Source organism: Pleurodeles waltl, chromosome 10 (genome assembly GCF_031143425.1).
Source record: "Pleurodeles waltl isolate 20211129_DDA chromosome 10, aPleWal1.hap1.20221129, whole genome shotgun sequence".
NCBI lineage: Eukaryota > Metazoa > Chordata > Amphibia > Caudata > Salamandridae > Pleurodeles > Pleurodeles waltl.
Window position 1 is genome coordinate 288,500,167 of NC_090449.1, and position 20,945 is coordinate 288,521,111.

Sequence of the window (20,945 nt, forward strand, 5' to 3'; positions counted from 1 at the left end):
GAGGGCGGAGATGTTGCGCTGGGTGGCGGCTGTACCTGTAATGGCGGGGGGCACGGATGGTGCCACCCCTGCAAGGGAGCTCCCTTCCGAGGACGTGTCCGTGTCGCTGCAGGGTCCAGTCGTCCCCGTCGTGGAGCTCCCCTCGCCCTCCGTTTCACTGGTCCAGTCTGACTCTGTGGCATGGCCCTCCTGGGCCATGTGAGATGCAGCTCCCTCCTGCCCCGATGCCACTTCTCCTCCGCCTGATGATGCTGATGCACACAAGCACAGAAAGACAAACAAAAAGGGGGGGGGAGAGAGAAATAAAGGGATATTGAGTACATGGATCTCCGGTACAGTTAGTGGACATGACAGACACAGATGCCCCCTGCACTAAGTTGCGCACTTGTGGTCCGCTACGCATTCCATGGAACATGCCCTACACGCCTAGAGTTGACAACTGCACCCATGGATGACACGACCCAGGGATGGCTGTACTGACAAACTACTGAGGGTGGTGGCTGGGGACACAGGGGCTTACGGGGATGCCCAGCCTACAGATATCGCCCTGGCCTAGGGGGACCCACAGCCCTCCTCCCCCACCCAGACACCTCCACTGCGCGACAACAGAGTAGATAATGCTTGTACTCACCCCCTTGTGTCTGCTGTGCTGCCCTCACGCGCCCATCCAAATCAGGGTAGGCCACCGCCAGGATCCGGAACATCAGGGGGGTCAGTTGACGGCAGGCACCCCGCCTACGTTGGGAGGCCATCCCCAGCAGAGACTCGGCAGTCTTCTTGGTCCCGCGGCGGATGTCCTCCCACCTCTTGCGGCAGTGGGTGCCCCGTCGATGGTGGACCCCCAGGGTCCGGACTCCCTTGGCGATGGCACGCCAAATCCCGATCTTCTCATGGGCGCGGACCTATGTGACACGTACAGGGAGGGAGAAATACCACGTTCAAGTTTGTCTGCATTTTCCCTGCCAGTGGCCCAACGCCCCCCATCCCCGCCAGGCCCCCCGCCATGCCCCCCGCCAGGCCCAACATGCCCCCCATCCCCGCCATGCCCCCCGCCATGCCCCCGCCAGGCCCAACATGCCCCCCATCCCCGCCATGCCCCCCGCCATGCCCCCCGCCAGGCCCAACATGCCCCCCATCCCCGCCATGCCCCCCGCCATGCCCCCCGCCAGGCCCAACATGCCCCCCATCCCCGCCAGGCCCCCCGCCATGCCCCCCGCCAGGCCCAACATGCCCCCCATCCCCGCCAGGCCCCCCGCCAGGCCCCCAAGCCAGCCAGTGGCCCCAAATCCAGATTGAATTAAACTCACTTGTTGGTCTGGAGGACCGTAGAGTAGCGCATACTGGGGGAGGACCCCATCCACAAGTTTCTCCAACTCCTCTCCAGTGAAGGCAGGGGCCCTTTCCCCAGGCGCAGCAGCCATTGTCCCTTCCAGACCGAGGTCACAGCAACACTTGCAGTATAGGTCCTCTCCTGTGAAAGTTCAAGTCGCAAGTGGATTAGTAGATAGAAAATGGCGGTCACGTCCGCGGCGGTGCGTACCGCGGCGGTGCGTCCCGCCACCGCCGGCGCCCTTCGCCATTGGCTCCTGAAACCCATAGGCTTCAATGTTAACCAATGCGGCTTCGCGCCGCGGTCTTCGCCCGCCGCCCGCCGCGGTGTGCCACGCCAGCGCATTGACCTCACATCCCACTGTCACACTTCACAGGTCAGGCAGCCGCCATTTCCAGGGCCCACATGGCTCTATTTCAACTGCGTCACACAGGCCTAGGCCTTGCATAGCCACTCAGACACGCCATTCACTGCATAGAGAATCGTTTACTGTGCTAGCTGTGAGTACGTACCTGTGGGTTGCTTGACTGTGTGCTCCATGTTGTCCTTCCTAGGCACCGTCCGCTGGGTTTGGCGAGGAGACGGATGAATCCTCCCGTGTACCGACCGCTGGTGGACCTGTCGACAATGGAAGAACGCCACATTATCCTGACCTACCGTCTTAACCGTGCCACTATACATGAACTGTGTGCCCAGCTGGAGCCCGACCTGATGTCCCCCATCCGCCAACCACAGGGATTCCCCCTCTGGTGCAGGTCATGTCAGTACTCCATTTCTTGGTAAGTGGGTCATTTCAGACAACAGTGGGAATTGCTTCTGGGATGTCTCAGCCCATGTTTTCGAAGGTGTTATCCAGAGTGTTGTCTGCCCTGATGAAATCCGTGAGGAGCTACATCATTTTCCCTGAGGTGGGCGAATTGGCTACAGTGAAGGGTGATTTCTACGCCCTTGGACATATTCCCAACGTCATTGGTGCCATTGATGGGACCCATGTGGCTTTGGTTCCCCCAAGAGACAGGGAGCAGGTGTACAGGAACAGAAAAAGTTACCATTCAATGAACATCCAGGTGGTGTGTTTGGCTGACCAGTACATCTCGCATGTAAATGCCAAATTCCCAGGGTCAGTGCATGACGCCTACATCCTAAGGAATAGCAGCATCCCTTACATGATGGAACAGCTAGAGAGACACCGTGTATGGCTAGTGGGGGACTCTGGGTACCCCAACCTGTCGTGGCTACTGACCCCAGTAAGGAATCCCCGGACAAGGGCAGAGGAACGGTACAATGAGGCCCATGGGCGTACTAGGAGGGTGATCAAACGCACCTTTGGCCTCCTGAAGGCCAGGTTTCGGTGCCTGCATATGACAGGTGGATCCCTAATGTACTCACCTAAGAAGGTGTGTCACATCATCGTGGCCTGCTGCATGCTTCACAACCTGGCTTTGCGCCGCCAGGTGCCTTTCCTGCAGGAGGATGGTCGAGACGGTGGTGTTGTGGCAGCTGTGGAACCTGAGGAGAGTGACGAGGAGGAAGACGACGGGGCTGAAACAGACAACAGGGACAGAATCATTGAACAGTACTTCCAATAGGACACAGGTAACAATTCAAAGATAATTTAGTAAATGTGAACTACTCTCCTGCATCTCTGCTGCCTGTCTATTTGCCCCAGTGTATGATGACTGAGTTGTGGCTTTTCCCTCCCTATTTCAGATCTGGGGTCCCCACTACGAGTCCTGTGCTTCGTTTCCCCATGGACTACAGCTGTTTGTTGACTTCACCATGTACAAGGACATATTTGCACTGTCATGTCAATTACAATATATTGAAATCACAGCCAGACTCCAGATAGTTTTGTGCAAAATAGGTGTTTATTGAAGTGCTCAAAATGGGATGGGTGGTTTCAAGTGGGTGGGGGCTATGGTGAAGGAATGTCCATGGCAGAGTCCAGAGTAACAGTCACACAGGTGCATTGTCCAGAGGCCTGTGGAGAGATGGAGCATGGGCAGTTCAAGGATGGACAGGGTGACAATGTGGGACAGTGGGATGACATCAGGTGGTATCCATTGCTGGCGGGGGTCTTGACATCCTACTCTGTCTTCTTGCGAGATCTCAGGGCCCTCTTGCGGGGTGGTTCTTCTCCTGCAGGAGGTGGGGGTCTGGTGGGCTGCTGCTGTGCGGGGGCCTCCTGTCCACTAGCGCCGGCAGAGGTGGTTGGCTGTTCTTGGTCCAGGCTAGTGGCAGGGGCCCTTGGGTGTTGTTGAGTGTCCGCCCTGGTGTTGACGAGGTCCTGCAGCAGCCCTACCATGGTAACCAGGGTGGAGGTGAGGGCTCTGATGTCCTCCCTGTACCCCCGATAGTGTTCCTCCTGCAGTACCTGGATCTCCTGGAACCTGGCCAGTACCGTCGCCATCGTCTCCTGGGAGCGGTTGTATGCTCCCATGATGGTGGTGAGGACCTCGTGGAGAGTGGGTTCCCTGGGCCCGTCCCCCCCCTGTCGCACAGCTGCCCTCCGAGTTGCCCTGTTTCCCTGGGCCTCTGCCCCCTGGCCGGTGTGCCCACTACCACTGCCCCCAGGTCCCTGTTGTTGTTGGGGTGGTGGGTTATCCTGGGTGCCCTGTAGTGGTAGACACACAGCAGATTGACGCGCCCTGGAGACAGAGGCATGGGCCCGCTGGGTGGGAGCTGTGCTGGTGTTCCCAGAGGGGTTTGGGTCTGTAGTGGCCTGGGCCTGTGTGAGGGGAACCGACTGTCCAGAGGTCCCCGATGGTCCGGGCTGGTCATCGGTGTCCAGGTCGACAGAGCTGCTGTCATCGCTGACGGCCTCTTGGGTGGGGGGTGTGGAGAATTCTGGGCCCTCCGCGGCGGTGTGTTGACGGTCGGGTCCTGCAGGGGTATAGAGGTATGGTTATAGTTTCAATGTGTGGCATATGGGTGTATCTGTGGGTTCCCGTGTCCCCAAGTGCTGCCATTCGTGTGTGGGGGCTTTGGTGAGGGTGGCTTGTGGGGGGGATGTGTATATGCATTGGGCATGCTTTGGTGATGGGTGTCCATGCTTAGTGGACGCATGCAGGCCTAGGTTTTGGGATGTGTGGGTTGTGATGGTGAGACATTGGCGGGGAATAGGTGTGCTGGGGGTGGGGGTGAGGATGGTGGTGGGGGTGAGGATGGTGGTGGGGGTGAGGGTGGGGGTGAGGATGGTGGTGGGGGTGAGGATGGTGGTGGGGGTGGGGGTGAGGGTGGGGTTCGAGGATGGGGTGAGGGTTGGGGTATGATTTGGCATGCAGGTGGGGGGGAAGCAGTAGTGAAGCTTCAACTTACCAGTATCCATTCCTCCGCCGACTCCTGCGAGGCCGTCAGTATGCAGGATGTTCAAGACTTCCTCCTCCCATGATGTAAATTGTGGGGGTTGAGGTGGGGGTCCTCCGCCAGTCTTCTGCACGGCGATGTTGTGCCTGGATACCATGGAACGCACCTTCCCCCGTAGGTCGTTCCATCGCTTCCTGATGTCTTCCCGATTTCTGGGGTGCTGTCCCACAGCGTTGACCCTGTCGACAATCCTCTGCCATAGCTCCGTCCTCCGGGCAATGCTGGTGTATTGGACCTGTGTGCCGAACAGCTGGGGCTCTACCCGAACGATTTCCTCCACCATGACCCTGAGTTCTTCGTCTGTGAAGCGGGGTTGTCTTTGGGGTGCCATGGGGTGGTGTGTATGATGTGTGGGGTGGAGTATGTGTATTTAAGTGTGTTGAGTGTGGTGGTGTGTGTTGTTTTGTGTGTGGATAGTGTGTGGGTGATGGTGTGGAGTGGCTGTGGCTGCTAGTTTGTGGATGGTGGTGTCTCGCTCTGGCCTTCTTTCAGAATTTTTTTGCGTAGGGGTTTGTGGGTGATGTGGGTGGGTGTTTTATATTGTATTGTGTGTGTGGGAGTGGTGTGTGTATGTGTATCAGGTGTGTGGGATTCAAATCGTCCAATGTGGCTGAGTTTTGTTCGTTTGTGTGTATTCTGACCGCGGCGGTGTGTCCCGCCAATGGAATACCGCGTTTGAATGACCGCCGCGTGGATTCGTGGGTCGTAATGGCATGGGCGTATTTCTGTTGGCGTGGCGGGGGAGGTTTTGTCACCTCCACTTTTCCGCCGACCGCTGGTCTGGCGGTCGGTTGTGGCTGTCGGATTTTCGGAGGTTTGCCTTCTGCGGGTCAGAATGACCGTGGCGGGTTTCCGCGACCGCGGCGGGATTATGGAGGATTTATGACCGGCGGTAAGTGCATTTTACCGCCGGGGTCAGAATGACCCCCTATGTCTCCTTCTGACACTCCCTTATTAAATTCTTTCAAAGTGATACTATTTAGTGGTACCTATTTAAATATGGCTGCCACACTTCCATGCGTATTGGCTGATTTTACAAATTGCTTTGTTTTCTGAGACAGTTCTTATTTTGCCATATCTGATTATTTCGTTATTTTGTGGAAACTGATTCTAACATTATTTAATTCTCCTTGCTTCATCGCCCTCTATTAATTATTTTCGCACTGTGCATGATCACTATTTACTTGTATTTACTTTGTCGCTGTCTATTATATTTTTTCTCTGTGCATTGCACCATAGCCTTTTCTGCTACACGTATTGCGGGCCAGAGGATATTCTTCTTAGACTATGGTTTTCCCACTTTTTTGATCACTCCGATATGGCCTCACTACTTGCACAGCCATCCTTTACACACTGGGTTCGCAATATGGACGCAGTTAATCTTAGCGCACACACACCACCCTCTATTTAATTTGATTTTCGGGAGACTCTGGGGCGCAAGGACGCTCCATTAAGCAAGCGCTTTGATTGCAGGTATTCTACTACAATCGGCTGAGTCTCCATGCTTTTCTGTTGCAACAACCCTCCTTGGGTTTTTAGGAACAGAGGCATTACAGATAGTACTCACCATTGTGGATCAGGCCTCCCTATGTATCAGCCTAGTATTTTCTAATCTATTGTTGCTGCATCAGTTAAGGGTACCTCCAGATCTGTAGTTTTTGCCTTCTACTCCATTTGCTATTTTTTCACATATAAACCATCCCCTCCTTACATATTTGTCCTATCTCCTTTTAGTTTTGGTCAAATGGAGCCCACCTTGGAGTATTAATTATTGTCCCTCATTCAGCTTACAGCGCTATATACTAAGTGGGACTACATTGGTTTACTTGGTTAGCCCTTGTTACAACTTTTATGTAGCGACCTTTTCCTTGGTCTGTGTAGTTCTTGATGAGCATAACATGCATGTTACCCACATTTACCCTAGACACAGCATTTGATTCCTCTTAGTACATCCAATTCACATAGTTTTATCTGATTTCAGCTCACTTTTTTCACTGTGTGCTTTTTCACACACCATTTATACAAATTGAATATCTTTAGTTTTATACTGCCACCACATGTACAGAGAATTGTATATGTATGAACTGACCTCTTGCATGGTGTGTTCATTGATTTTACCTCTTTCTGTGTACTGTTATTGAATGCAGTTTCTCAGTATCTGGAGAGTGGATTTATGTGCATGGATATAGCCATACACCTCTTGCGTGGTGTGGTCATTGACTTTAACTTTTAAGGTTCCGTTTATTATATTTAACACAGTTCTCTCACTTCTCCCACCCCCTTTTTCCCTTCTTTTTCTTTCCATACACTCTTACCAACAGGTTTTTTGGTTACATATAAAGTAACCTTTAGTGTATCACCAGCATAATTTCATATGTCCTTATGATGATCCCGATATGCTGTTAAGGGATCGAAATGTAGTTGACAAGTGTACCCTGAATTAATTTTCCATTTATGTTTATATGTTGCCATGAGCATGGATACTTTGAGTTAGTAACTTTACCATTGAGTCATTCAAGTCACCTGTGCAATACCCGAGTATGGAAGTTTTTCATGATCTTTCTTGTGGTTGTTTCCCCACTGCAATGTTTTTTATGCCTTGACGTAATAAATGTATAAATTTGCCCATTTGGATAATGTTGATAGATTTCATTGTATCTCTATTCGGATAGCTCTCCATTTTTACACTCAAGGGACCTTTCTTCCTTCAGAAATAGTTACACGCCTGGTCCTTTGATACTCATGGATTTCCCTTGTTTCTTATAAATATATCACATTTAGTTCATGTCCAAATGTCTTTCGGCCTACACCCTGTGTTTTCAACAGCCAAGCCTTAGAGGGTGTTAGCATGATGGGCTATAATCCTTTAGAAGTGGGTGAGCTGGATGCTTCAAAGTGGGTTAGGTGGGAGCGATAGAAGATCTCCATAGCTTCAGAGTACCACTGTTGCATCTTGATTTTAAAGCACAACCCATTCTTGAGATCTATATACCAAGAGGGACAGGAACTGCATTACTTTGAAGTAAAAGAGAATGTAGAGATTTGTGGGAAATGTCTAGAGAATGTTTGGGGTCACACCCAATTAGTATAATGCATCCCTTTTTCAGAACTCTTACTTTACTCAGTGGCAATTCATAACTTGATTAAAACACTGGAGAAGAAGGTTCCATACATGTTTCAATACTATGTATTGGCTCTCCAGGGTACATCTTGTCTGCCCCCTTCCTAACTTTAACATCTATGATAAGGGTTATGTTTAAGAACTATGGAGGCCAGCTTGTTGACGAAGGTGCATTGGGCTAATAGGCGCAGTCACTGCTGTGACAATTGCCTGCTGGATGGGGCCTGCTTCAGGGTGCCGGGTCATGGGAAGCTGCAATCATTTTGGATATAGAGGAAACTGCTGACTACAGAGATTACCGAAAACAGTGGAGTGCTTATGAAAACTCTAGTTCTGCTGATTTGATGGTTCCAATCTAAATGGTTTTGGGATGCTAAGAGGACACCTGCTTTCCTGGAATCTTTTTCTTGTGATTTGTGGGTAAAAACAGAGCATTATGGTGTGTAACACCTCTTGGACCTTCCAGTGGATGGTGGCACCTTTGAGCAAAAACTCAACATTTCTACACTTTTGAAAATCCTTTGAACCTTCTTCATTTGAGGAGGATTGTGCAGAAGATAAAGACACATCACTGACTCTTCTGCAGTGCTTAAAGAGAGAGTCCCTGCTTTCCGGTGATGGCACAGACACTTATTTGCCTACACTGGCACCTATGACAGTCTACCACATGGTGGCACTGTTTGTCTTCTTTATAGACAAACATAGCAATAGCTGTTTATTAGTTCAATATTCATTAACAAGAACTAGTACCGCATCCCGATCCATTCTTATAGCTTATAACACGTTGCCCAGAGTTACTTTCTGGCACAAGTTATAGTTTCTTCAGATAAGTATTACTATAATCATATCTATGACTGCTGAATTTCTATGGTTTTGTACAGATAAAAAGTAAACCTAATTATAACATACATGTAACTTTTTATGTTTTTTCAGTGAATTTCTATGTTTTTTTCAAAGAGCACATTAATATTTCTGTCAGGTTGCGGCTATCCAATCAGGGCCTTGCTATTACCCTGGATTTGGGGATGATCCGATGAGGATCCACGCCTCTAGATATACAAATTTATTTTCGCTTTAATAACTCCGAAAGTACTGAATGGATTTATACCAAAAAACTAAAAGTGTGATCTCCTGATCAAAAGCTACCTTTCTGCCAAATCTGGTGTAATTCCGTCCAGCAGTTCAGGCTGCAGGCGTGTGTAAAGACTCTATGGGAATTAACATGGGAAAAAAACACTTTCTTTGACCCACTTATTTTCTTGGCCCCCGCTTGAGATGTGTGTGTGTGTATATAGCTGTGTGTGTGTGTATATATATATATATAGATATATATATATATATATATATATATGCATAAATATACTTTCTTTTTTTTTTTTTACAAATTAAGCACTGTTGTTCTCCCTTTTGTGTGGCTCCATGCTTCACTTTCATCTCAGCTTTATATCTGTTCATTTCTGGTTATCTCATTTTATTTATTTTATTTGCTATATCTCTTTATCCCGTGATCTTCTTCTTATCATTATTTTCAAAATCTTTTTATTTACATTTTCTTTTAAGTGTATGAAAACCAACGGTTCAACCATGACATCTTATCATTAATATTGAGAAACAATGCCAATGTAAAATCGACTACTCATATACACAGACGTTTCTTGTAAGCACCAAACAGACAAGTGCATTGCCATTATGATAAGTGTAGCAGGAGTAGATGAAAGTCCACAACGTCACAGGGTCACAGATGCAGGACATTGCCATGTGCAACTTGAAATGAGCAACAAAATCAAGATTAAAAAAAACAACACAACTAGTATTATTTTTTTGTATTTTATTTACTTAGACCTGTGTTTCTACTTTATTTGTAGATCTTTAATTTCTTGATTTATTTACTGTGTTGTTTGATTGTGCGGTTGCACATAACACCTAATGCACTTTCTCTGTAGATTGCCTGGCTGTTCTGGATTAAAACTGATTGAGTTTGAGGATTTATGGTATTGTACATTTTACATTGCATATTAATGGATATAAACAAGATCAACATTTGAGACAAAATGAGGCTGGAAGCATTTAATACAGGGGTGAACATCACTAAAGCTTACAACGTGTTTTTTCAAAGAGAAATGTAAATGAATATTTCTTTCAGTATAAAAGTCACCATGGCGTTTCCTTTGCTTAGATTGATATAGATGTTATAACATATTGATCAATCTCAAAAGCTAGATTATACATGTGTTTATCCCACTGAGTCACGTTATGTGTCTAAAACTGGCCAATCCAAGACATATAGAAAAAACTATTCCGATGTTGAGCCACACAGGGGTGATATTTTTTGTTCGCCCAAAAGGAAGCACATAATTTCTGTTAAGCATTAAACCAAAAACCTTGAGATTGATCAGCGTTTATAACAATACATGGAAATGAACTGTGTGAGCAAAGTGCCATCTAGTGGCTGTTTCAACACCTGATATAGCATTAGAATGACTATTTTGGAAAAGGAAAAACGTGCTTTTAGATAGGTTGAATTAAAAATACACCTTTTCCTAGTTTAAACAAGAAATGGACAGCGAGGCACAAAAAAACGATTACGACGTACGTTATAGAAAGAAGAAATGAATACACTGACAATGTCTTTCCGCATCTGACCGCGGCTGAACCGCCGCGGTCAGAATGCTCGTGGGAGCACCGCCAGCCTGTTGGCGGTGCTCCCGTGGTCGGTGGCCCTCAGAATTATTTACGGTGTGGACGGAAGACTTGTGATTGTTTTTTTGTTCCTGTTGAGAAATCTAGATGATGCTGTAGAAACACCGGACTTCTAATACTGCCGTAAAATAAAAATGTGTGACTTTAACACTGACTGGGTAACTTTGGTAATTGTGTTTTTCTGTGCGAGATAAACAAGTAATAGATTGAAAAATGACAACGACTTTCTGTTCTAATAAACAGTGACCTCCTTAAGGTCCAAGCTTAAGTTTAAATGTTGAAAAGTGTTATTTTCTATTCAGATGATTGTTTACTCATTTTCTGCAATATGTACACCTTTTTTCTTACTGATTAAACACGTGTTGTTCTATTATGTATGAGAGCACAACCAGTCCCTAATACACCTTTTCCTAGTTTAAACAAGAAATGGACAGCGAGGCACAAAAAAACGATTACGACGTACGTTATAGAAAGAAGAAATGAATACACTGACAATGTGACTGAGGAAATTGAGAGGTAAATGACTAGCCAGAAATGTGTTTCTCTGACCAGACAGTAACGCTGTTTTAGACTGTCCCACATTATATTGATAGAGACTCACATTTTTTGTGAGACATAGTATATGTAAGTGTGTGTGTAAGTATCTGTGTGTGAGTGAAAGTGGAGGTCAAAGGGCATGTGATGTTACTTCTGCTACCCCTGGCATTTTGGAGAATTGGCTTTCATAGATGCCAGCACTTTAACATTAACCATTAAGGAAACAGGCAAATAAATCAAAAGATTTCGCATTTTGGTGGATTCAAAGACTGCTCAAAGAATAGCTCAAATTTCGTAGCATGTTTGCACTCGTGATAACAAGGTTTGCAAAACAGAGGGGCTCATTCTGAGCCCGGCGGGCGGCGGGAGCAGCCCGCCTGGAGGGAGCCGCCAAATGACCGCACCGCGGTCAAAAGACCGCGGCGCCAATTCAGACATTTCCTCTGGGCCGGCGGGCGCTCTCCAAAAGAGCGCCCGCCGGCCCAGAGGAAATGCCCCTGCAACGAGGATGCTGGCTCAGAATTGAGCCGGCGTAGTTGCAGGGGTGCGACGGGTGCAGTTTGCACCCGTCGCGTATTTCAGTGTCTGCATTGCAGACACTGAAATACACAGTGGGGCCCTCTTACGGGGGCCCCTGCAGTGCCCATGCCATTGGCATGGGCACTGCAGGGGCCCCCAGGGGCCCCGCGGCACCCCCTACCGCCATCCTGTTCCTGGCGGGAGACCCGCCAGGAACAGGATGGTGGTAGGGGGTGTCAGAATCCCCATGGCGGCGGAGCGTGCTCCGCCGCCATGGAGGATTCCCCCGAGCAGCGGGAAGTCGGCGGGAGACCGCCGACTTTCCGCATCTGACCGCGGCTGAACCGCCGCGGTCAGAATGCTCGTGGGAGCACCGCCAGCCTGTTGGCGGTGCTCCCGTGGTCGGTGGCCCTCAGAATTATTTACGGTGTGGACGGAAGACTTGTGATTGTTTTTTTGTTCCTGTTGAGAAATCTAGATGATGCTGTAGAAACACCGGACTTCTAATACTGCCGTAAAATAAAAATGTGTGACTTTAACACTGACTGGGTAACTTTGGTAATTGTGTTTTTCTGTGCGAGATAAACAAGTAATAGATTGAAAAATGACAACGACTTTCTGTTCTAATAAACAGTGACCTCCTTAAGGTCCAAGCTTAAGTTTAAATGTTGAAAAGTGTTATTTTCTATTCAGATGATTGTTTACTCATTTTCTGCAATATGTACACCTTTTTTCTTACTGATTAAACACGTGTTGTTCTATTATGTATGAGAGCACAACCAGTCCCTAATATTTAAAAACAAAAAATGGAAGGTAGACAATGTTTTTTTTCTTATGAGACCAGGGCCGGCATTGCTGAATGACGAGATCGCCAGATACCAAGGCTGCCTAATCTTGCTTCCGCGTTATGCCTCTTTCTTCCACTTGCCTATACTTCGGGGGAAAGTCACAAACATTTTGCGCTGGGTTAGCCAGCACAAAATGTATTCTTCTCAATTTACTATCCAGTGCAAAACTTGTTTTGTGCTGTAAAAGTAAGGCAAAGCAATGCTAAGTGCTGCTTTGCGTCATTTAGTGCCAAGGGGACGCTATATGGGTGGTACATGGGCGTTCCCATGCAACCACCCATGCTTTTTACCACAAACCCTATTTTCTAACATTAGTAGGCAGGGTTTTGCACCAAAACCTAACCCCTTTTGAAAGCAACCCTTGAACATTTCTCCATGGTTTTCCGTTTTTGCATGTGTACTGCACTGTACAGCACACATACAAAGTAGGAACAGCTTTTAAACTTGTCTAGGCATAGTATTCTGTACAGGAAGGGTATCCTTACTGTACAAAACCTCTGCTAGACTCCGTTTGTGTTATTTTCAGGTGCTGCTGAACCAAACCAGATGGCACGGCTGGTTGCCCTGTTGGTCGCTAATAACAACAAAAAAAATGGCAAAATGATACTGGGCATCTGCACTACTATGAGTGGCCTTGCATAATTTTATAGTATTACTATTAGGAGTTGCAAAGGGCAATTTAGGTTTATTCAGCAAATACAATGGACTCATGATTGCTGGGCCTGGTGGATCAGCGGACTAATGTATTCACTATGGCAATCTGTTTTTAACCTTATAGTTACTGGTTTAAACTGCAGTCAGTTCACTCTGCCTTTCATCCTTCAGAGGTCGATAAAATGAGTAGCATTGAGTTGCATAACAATCAACATCCATTCGCCAGTGTTTGATATTTATCCAGTTAGGACATAGTCTCCATAGGAAAAGCATTTTTTGACTTGGCTGTATCTTTTGCACTGTTTGACAAATCTTCATTAAAATTTTCCCCCTCTAAAAAGGGTTTTGTTGTGTGTGGAAAGTTTCAGGTCTATCCGTCAAGTGGGGTCAATAAAAAGTGGGGGCCCAAAACCCTTTTTTCCAATGCATTTTTTCATAGGGGTTTTGAAGAGGAATAGCACTCGAACCACTGGACGGAAATACACCAAATTTGGCAGAAAGGTAGCTCTTGGTGCAGAAAGTGACCTTTTTTATTATTTGGTGCAAATCCAAATCAGTTCAGTAGTTTTTGAGTAATTAAATAATATATATATATATATATATATATATATATATACATATTCATTTTTTTAACTGACAAAACATCAGTTAATGTGATGCTATAATTAGATAACAATGATAGTTTAAAAATACTGTTTTAAATTAACAAAACCACTGAAACTCACCAGTTATAGCTATCTTAAGTAACTATAGCTCGTGCCCTAAATTAACTATAACGTGCGCCCCTGCCATGCACAGTGTTGCCATGAATGGTGTAATTCCAGATGTTGCAGTCATGTTCAATGTTGTCATAGAGCATGACATGAGTGATGTAATATGGGCGATAATTAGCAGATAAGAGGTGTATGGCGAGGGCATGCATATGAGTGAAAACAGAGTTGGGGTAGTTACAGGGTATAATTGCACCATACCCTTTTCAGTGACGACATGTTTTAACCTGTTTTATAACTCACTATGATTCCCAGGCTTTCGTCATGTTGAAGTAGATGCCCCAGAATCAGTGTTCTTTCTGCGTTATTTATATTATCTGTTCCATATTGCCCTTTCTCTATTAAGGGCCTGACTTCAACCTTGGAGGAGGGGATTACTGCATCACAAACGTGACAGACATCCTGCCCGCTGTATTACAGGTTTCACTCGATCCTATGGAACTTGTAATACGGCGAACGGAATATCCGTCACGTTTGTGGTGGAGTAATTGCTTCCGCCAAGGTCGTAATAAGGCCCTAAGTCTGGACTAGTGCCAAAGATATACATCATGCAGTGAGTCTACTTGTCCAATTGTTATTGCATATATAATATTTCCTGTAAAAGATTACAAACAGGCGTACATGTCATTGTTGTCCATTAATACAAAATTACATTGCACTCCTGGTGCGACTATACAGTACAACAACATTGAAAAATGCAGTGGTATATCCAAAAATGACATACATGCATTCCACATGTCGCAATATATGTACATACAAGCAGCAAACGCAAGAAACATGGCACATTGCACTGCAATAACATGAACGTTGGGCACACAGAAACAGATTGTGTATCATAACCTATTGTGGGAATGCTCCCTGTAATATAAGAAGGTGGGAGGGTATGCCCCTGTGGTCACGCTCTAGGTGTAAGAATATCAATAGGCACACAGGTATTGCAGGTTTGGTAAAATGCTAAGTCTAGTGGCTGCACCTGGCGATACCCAACAGCACTGCTTCAAAGTCTTGGTAAATGCAAAGAAGTGTAAAACGTGTAAAGTAAAGGGATCTTAATACTCACGTCATCAAGGGAGCCTTATCACTTTTAGCACCCACAAGTGCTCCAAGCTGTTCTGGTTGACAAGCAATTGGGGAGCTGGGTGACTTTTTCAATGCATCTCCCATGGCACATAGTATTTACACGGTAGAGTACTGCATGACATATGTCTCTAGGGAAATGTAGCTCCCATTGGTACGTGAGACTACAAGTCGTTTTTTTGGTAGTGGGAGAGGAAGCGGCTGCATAGGTGGACATCGGTGGCCATAGATTATCACTTTCTTGCCCTATATAGGCCCCCATGCTCAATGGAGAGTACACAAGAAAGTGATGTTATATTTAGATGTTGAAATAAGGTAAACACCAAAGAAATATTGAAATTTAGCAGTTTTAGTTTACTGAGCTAACTATAACTTGCGTCCCCCCATGCCCTGCTTCTTGTAGATGTTTTTACACACCCTATCAATAAAATGTAATTTGTTGAAATGCCAAATAAAATGGCTTATGAAAAATATCAGGACACTGGACCTGATTTGAAGTTTCATAATTGACCTGCATGACCTCGACATCTATGGAGTCTTGTCTGCATTCCAGGAATGGAAGAGAAGGCATTGTGTAATGTTCATTTTCTTGCAGTACCTGGATCTAGACTTCTACTAGTCACAGATTGCAAATGATCTATCCTTCCCAGTTCAAAATAATCCTTATCGTTTTTCCCCAGAGCTTTGCCACACTCCATGCAGAACCTAATGTCTTGCAAGTGTCTCTTCATCATAGTAGTCAGGGCTGCCTTCACTGTGATCCTCGTTCTGTTGGACCCTCGTGCTTGTTCCAATCAAACCATTGGTTAAGTGCTGCAGCATTGCATTTTTCTATTGAGGGACACCGCTTTTACCTCCATCTTTGATGCAGGCAAAGTGCTTTTTCATCAGTAGTTATTACAATGGAGTGTGGGGCCTTGTTATTTAATGGTTCGAATATCGCCAGTCTCCACTGCTCTGGCTTTGCTACCTTGACATACACCCCTTCTCCCAGACCCTACACCGTCTTCAGAACCCCAGCTCCTGACCATTAGAAGCTATATTGCTAATTGTGGCTTTGAAGCCTTGCGATCTGGGCCGGACCTGTAGCCCATGCTGACCTCCCATGGCTGGATTTGATTGTCTGATGTTGCTCATGCTTCTTCTTGGGTTCAGTACTAACATCTTCAAAGAGGGTGCATGATATTGCAGGGTGTGTAGCACAGATGCTATATTAGATTTTAGTTTGCATTTAAATTGCACTTCGTATGACTTATGAAGCACCAAAACACATTGACTTCCAGGCTATATGTCCACTTTCTCAATTGAAGGTAAGTAACAGAATGTGTCTCCTTGAAATTATCCTAAACATTCATTGGTTTAATATATATATATATATATATATATATATATATATATATATATATATATATATATATATATATATATATATATATATATATTCGCTTAAAAACCCCAAAGGTTACAGGAACGTTATAGTTAGGTTCCAAAAAAACACTTTAGAAATTCACCAGTTATAGTTACAGTTATTTCAAGTAACTGTAACTCGTGCATTAATGTAACTATTACTTGCACCACCGCCATGCACAGTTTTGTTATTAATAATTTTACAACAAATGTTACAGTGATATAATCAATGATATTATAAAAGATGTCAAGAGTGGTGTAATATCTAATATCGCATGGTCAGGGCGTGAGTTATAGTTATAGCCCTGGGGATCCCATCCCAGGGGCCTGGCCATCAGTCCTGGGTGCCCTCCAGCACACCCAGTGTGTGTTGGGGACCACAGGGAGAACATCAAGGCCCTGCGGTCCCAGCTGGCTCCCCCCTAGAGCAGGAGCCGGCATTGCTTTTGCGCACAGGGAGATAAAAATACAGCTCCCTCTCTACAAAAGCAATTGCTTCACTGTTTCCCTGCTGCCTCCTCCACAGCACTCATAAAGTGCTTTTTTGTTTGGTGGAGATGTGATCATATTCCTATGCATCAAGAACATGTCTCCAAAATCAGCAGGAAAAGTGCTCGGGGGGACCTTTTAGTGAGCTGTCCATCTTCCTGGGAAAATGGGAGGAAGATGTTGCATACCACTAATGTATTTGGAGCGGGGCCAAAAATGGAGGAGCACCTAGGTCATTTTACATACTCAGTTTTTCAAAGAGATAACATGATCGTTTGTCTCAGCAGCCAATGACAAGAAAAAACCCACTCGTCACAGTTACTACATGAGATATTGCACTCGAAATAAGCAAGGATGAAAACACCTCCATCAAGGCTTACAGATACCTTTTCAAGGTGGAAATGTTGAGAAAAAACACCTGCTTTGCCTTGGCCATGCGCAAGAAATTAGGATGAAAAAGCTTCAAATTGGGCACATGCTTTGTATATATCTGTAAGTGCTTCCCTTTGTGGTTTAAGTTCTGTGAAATGAGCATTGTGCAAAATATAGCCCTGCCTTATGTATTCATCTAAGATAAATAAATGGGGAAGGATTCATTGTTTCTTTTAATAAATGTCAGAGACTGCGGGGGAGCCTTAACGCACCTGTGGTCCCAGCAGGCTGCCTTCCTCCTGGGAGAGCCAGAATTACTTGTGCACGCAGAAAGTTCCCTGTGTGTGGAATGGAAACTTTGCTTCCAGCAAGCGGGAGCATTTACAGCTCCCGCTTGCTGGAAGGGGAGTGTTTGCATTTGCATGGTGGGATCTGTCACATGTAGTTATGGTTAGTACCATGTTTCCTTAGAAAGAGCGTCTTTCGACTTGCCGATATCTTTGGCACCATGTGACAAACCTTCACGAAATATTCCCCAAAAAGTGCCCCAGTGAATCTTGTTGTGCAGAGAAAGTTTTGGGTTAATCCATCAAGCGAGGGCTGAGAAAAAGGGACGGGTCAAATAAGTTGCATTTCCCATGTTAATTCTTATAGGACCTTTGAACAAGGCTACGGCCTGAACCACTGGATGGAATTACACCAAATTTGGCAGAAAAGTAACCGTTGGTATGCAGATTGTGCTTTCACTTATTTGGTGTAAATCCATTGAGTAGTTTTTAGGTAATTTTAAGAAGGCGAAATGTGTATCTCTGCCCGCGATGACTTTGCCAATAATGACAAGCTTGTGCAGGGAGATGCACAGCTCTGATTGTCTGCCAACACTTCAACCAGGAAGTGTTGGTAGCCATCTTGGGTCTGGGCTTCAGCCAAATCCCTCAAAAAAAGTGTGAAAAAAGAAAGGGTGCAGGGTAGAGACACCCTGACCATTTAGCTGTGGTGTTGGGGTCTCAGAGACACAGGCAAAAAAGCATTTTTTTTTAAAAAAAATGCCACTAATTTGTGAAATTTGTGGGCAACGTCCCAGGGGCATGTTATTGAATAAGGACGGGGGGGGTGCTTGGGCCCACCTCCTGGGCTTTTTACAGCCCCGGGGACTGCCACCTCCTTGGGGCATTCTGTAAATTTATGCAGGGGTCCATGCAGCCCTCCGGAGCACCGCGGACCGCCACCTCCCTGGGGCATTGCTGTAATTTTATGCAGGGGGGCCATGCAGCCCCCAGCGGCCCCGGGTGCCCCCACATCATCGGGGCATTACTGTAATGTTATGCAGGGGGCTGTGTGGCAAACCCCCCCTGCAGTCCTAGGGGCCACACCACCTGGGGGCAAACATGTAATTTGGTGCGGGGCACATTTAGGAGGTTAAGAATGCCTAGACCTGAGGCATTGTGACTACCGTGGTATCTGCTTAGGAGCTTGTGCTCAAAAAGATGTGGCCTTACACACTAAGTTATTATTTTAAGCTTAATCTCTCAAGAAAGATGTTGGAAAATAACGATTTACAAGTAGATGATTTTCAAGCAATTCTTAAGGACCATCAGACGTACTTTAAATGCATGAGGTACTGGAGCCCAATAAATTAGAGGATAAATTGCATCAGATATAACAGGAACATAAAAGATCAGGGTCCCAGGAAATGTTAAAGAAAATCCTTACTATTACAAGTCATTTTAACACTCAGACCACCAATAAACGGGAGCTCACCTTGTGGACCCAAATCTGATTATTTCAGCAAAGGAATAAGCTAGGGCACTTTCTGATTTATTCTTCGAATGCTAAGAGAAGAAAGGCCCTCATTACAACCCTGGCGGTCGGTGTTAAAGTGCCGGTAATACCGCTAACAGGCCAGCAGTTAAAAAAATGGAATCACAACCATGGCGGAAACCGCCAACACAGATAGCCACTTTAACACTCCGACCGCCATGGCGGTAGCAACAAACACCGCGGCGGTAACCGCCAACAGACAGGCGGAAGACAATGTACTGTCCACACTATTACAAGGCACTAATCCGGCAGCTTTTCTGGGGCGGTACCAACGCCATCAAAAGCACGGCGGAAACAGTACACAGAAGGGAAACCACTCATCTCTCGACAATCAAGGAAGAACTAGGACGCAATGGAGCCCGAATTGCAGATCCTACTCATGTTGCTATATCTATTAATACACCACAAAGTGGAATGAAGGCGGTGGCGGCGACGACGACGGTGAGTACTGCACCTAGCACACAGGGGAGGGGAGAAGGGAAAAGAGAGTGACACACACACGCAAAATGCAACACCCCCACCCACAACAACACACACACACATATCCAATAACATTACAGATACACCCCGTCACCCCCTGGAAGAACGCAAGGACAAAACAAAATGAGTTTAACTAGTGTAATATTCGAACAATCAGATAGCCAAGAGAACAGCAAGTAATGATTATACACAAATATTTACAGCAAGTACACAAGTCCGTCCACTGTCCCATGAAATGCCCATGGACCAGTGGTCCCAAAAAGCATGGGCGAAGCCCACACATGACACCTGCCTCAAAACGGAGAGAACACTGCAGGGGCATCAGGTCGAAAAAAAAACAGGCACCTCAGGGGGAAGGGGGGGGGCACCTCAGCGGGATGATGGTACGACGCCACTGCTCGTCGAGGGGGCTCCATGCCCACTACTTGGTCCTGGGGAGTGCAAAGCAACGGTCTCTCAAGTTTCTCAAGTGGGTGGTTTGCCCACTTCTTGCTCCTGGGGAGTGCAAAGCCGCAATCTCTCAAGTCTCTCAAGTGGGTGGTTTGCCCACTGCTTGGTCCTGGGGAGTGCAAAGCCACAGTCTCTCAAGTGGGCAGTTTGCCCACTGCTTGCTTCTGGGGAGTGCAAAGCCACAATCTCTCAAGTCTCTCAAGTGGTGGTTTGCCCACTGCTTGGTCCTGGGGAGTGCAAAGCCACAGTCTCAAGTCTCTCAAGCGGGTGGATTGCCAAATGCTTGCTCCTGGGGAGTGCAAAGCCACAGTCTCTCTAATGGGTGGCTTCTCCACTGGTTTTGGAGGGGGCTTTGTGCCCAGAGTGCTTCATCCTGCCAAGGACTGGGTCAGTGGATGCTTTTCTCCACTGGTTCTGGAGGGGGCTTTGTGCCCAGAGTGCTTCATCCTGCCAAGGACTGGGTTAGTGGATGCTTTTCTCCACTTCGTTCTGGAGGGGGCTTTGTGCCCAGTGATGCTGCACCTGGGGTGTGGCAGTTGACTTCGTCTCTCCTGGGTGTCTCAGCCACGTGATGCACCTGGAACAGGTAGCATGATGCTCCATGGAGGCAGACCCACACTCCATCCTGCGGCAACTTAGGCTGCCAATTGCTGGTTCGTGTCAGTGTTGGAGGTGGTGTCTCAAGTGGCGTGTCCAGGGTCCAGGACATCACCTGCAGACTCTGACGGCTGCACACTGAGGATGGGGCTGACGTCCGACAGAGTAGCATCGGCTGTGCATGTGGCGGGTGCTGATGGTGGTGCAGGTGGTGGTGGCTACGGCGGAGATGCTGCCAGTGCTGGCCGTGGTGCAAGTGACTGTTGCGGTGGATGGAGACACCATACCGTCTCCGGCAGCCTTGGATGGCTAATCCTTGGGGAGGATGCTGCAGACTGACGTTGTGGCAGCGGCGGTGCAGGTGGCGGTCGGAGCGGCGGTGGTGACTGTGGTGCATGTGGCTGCCA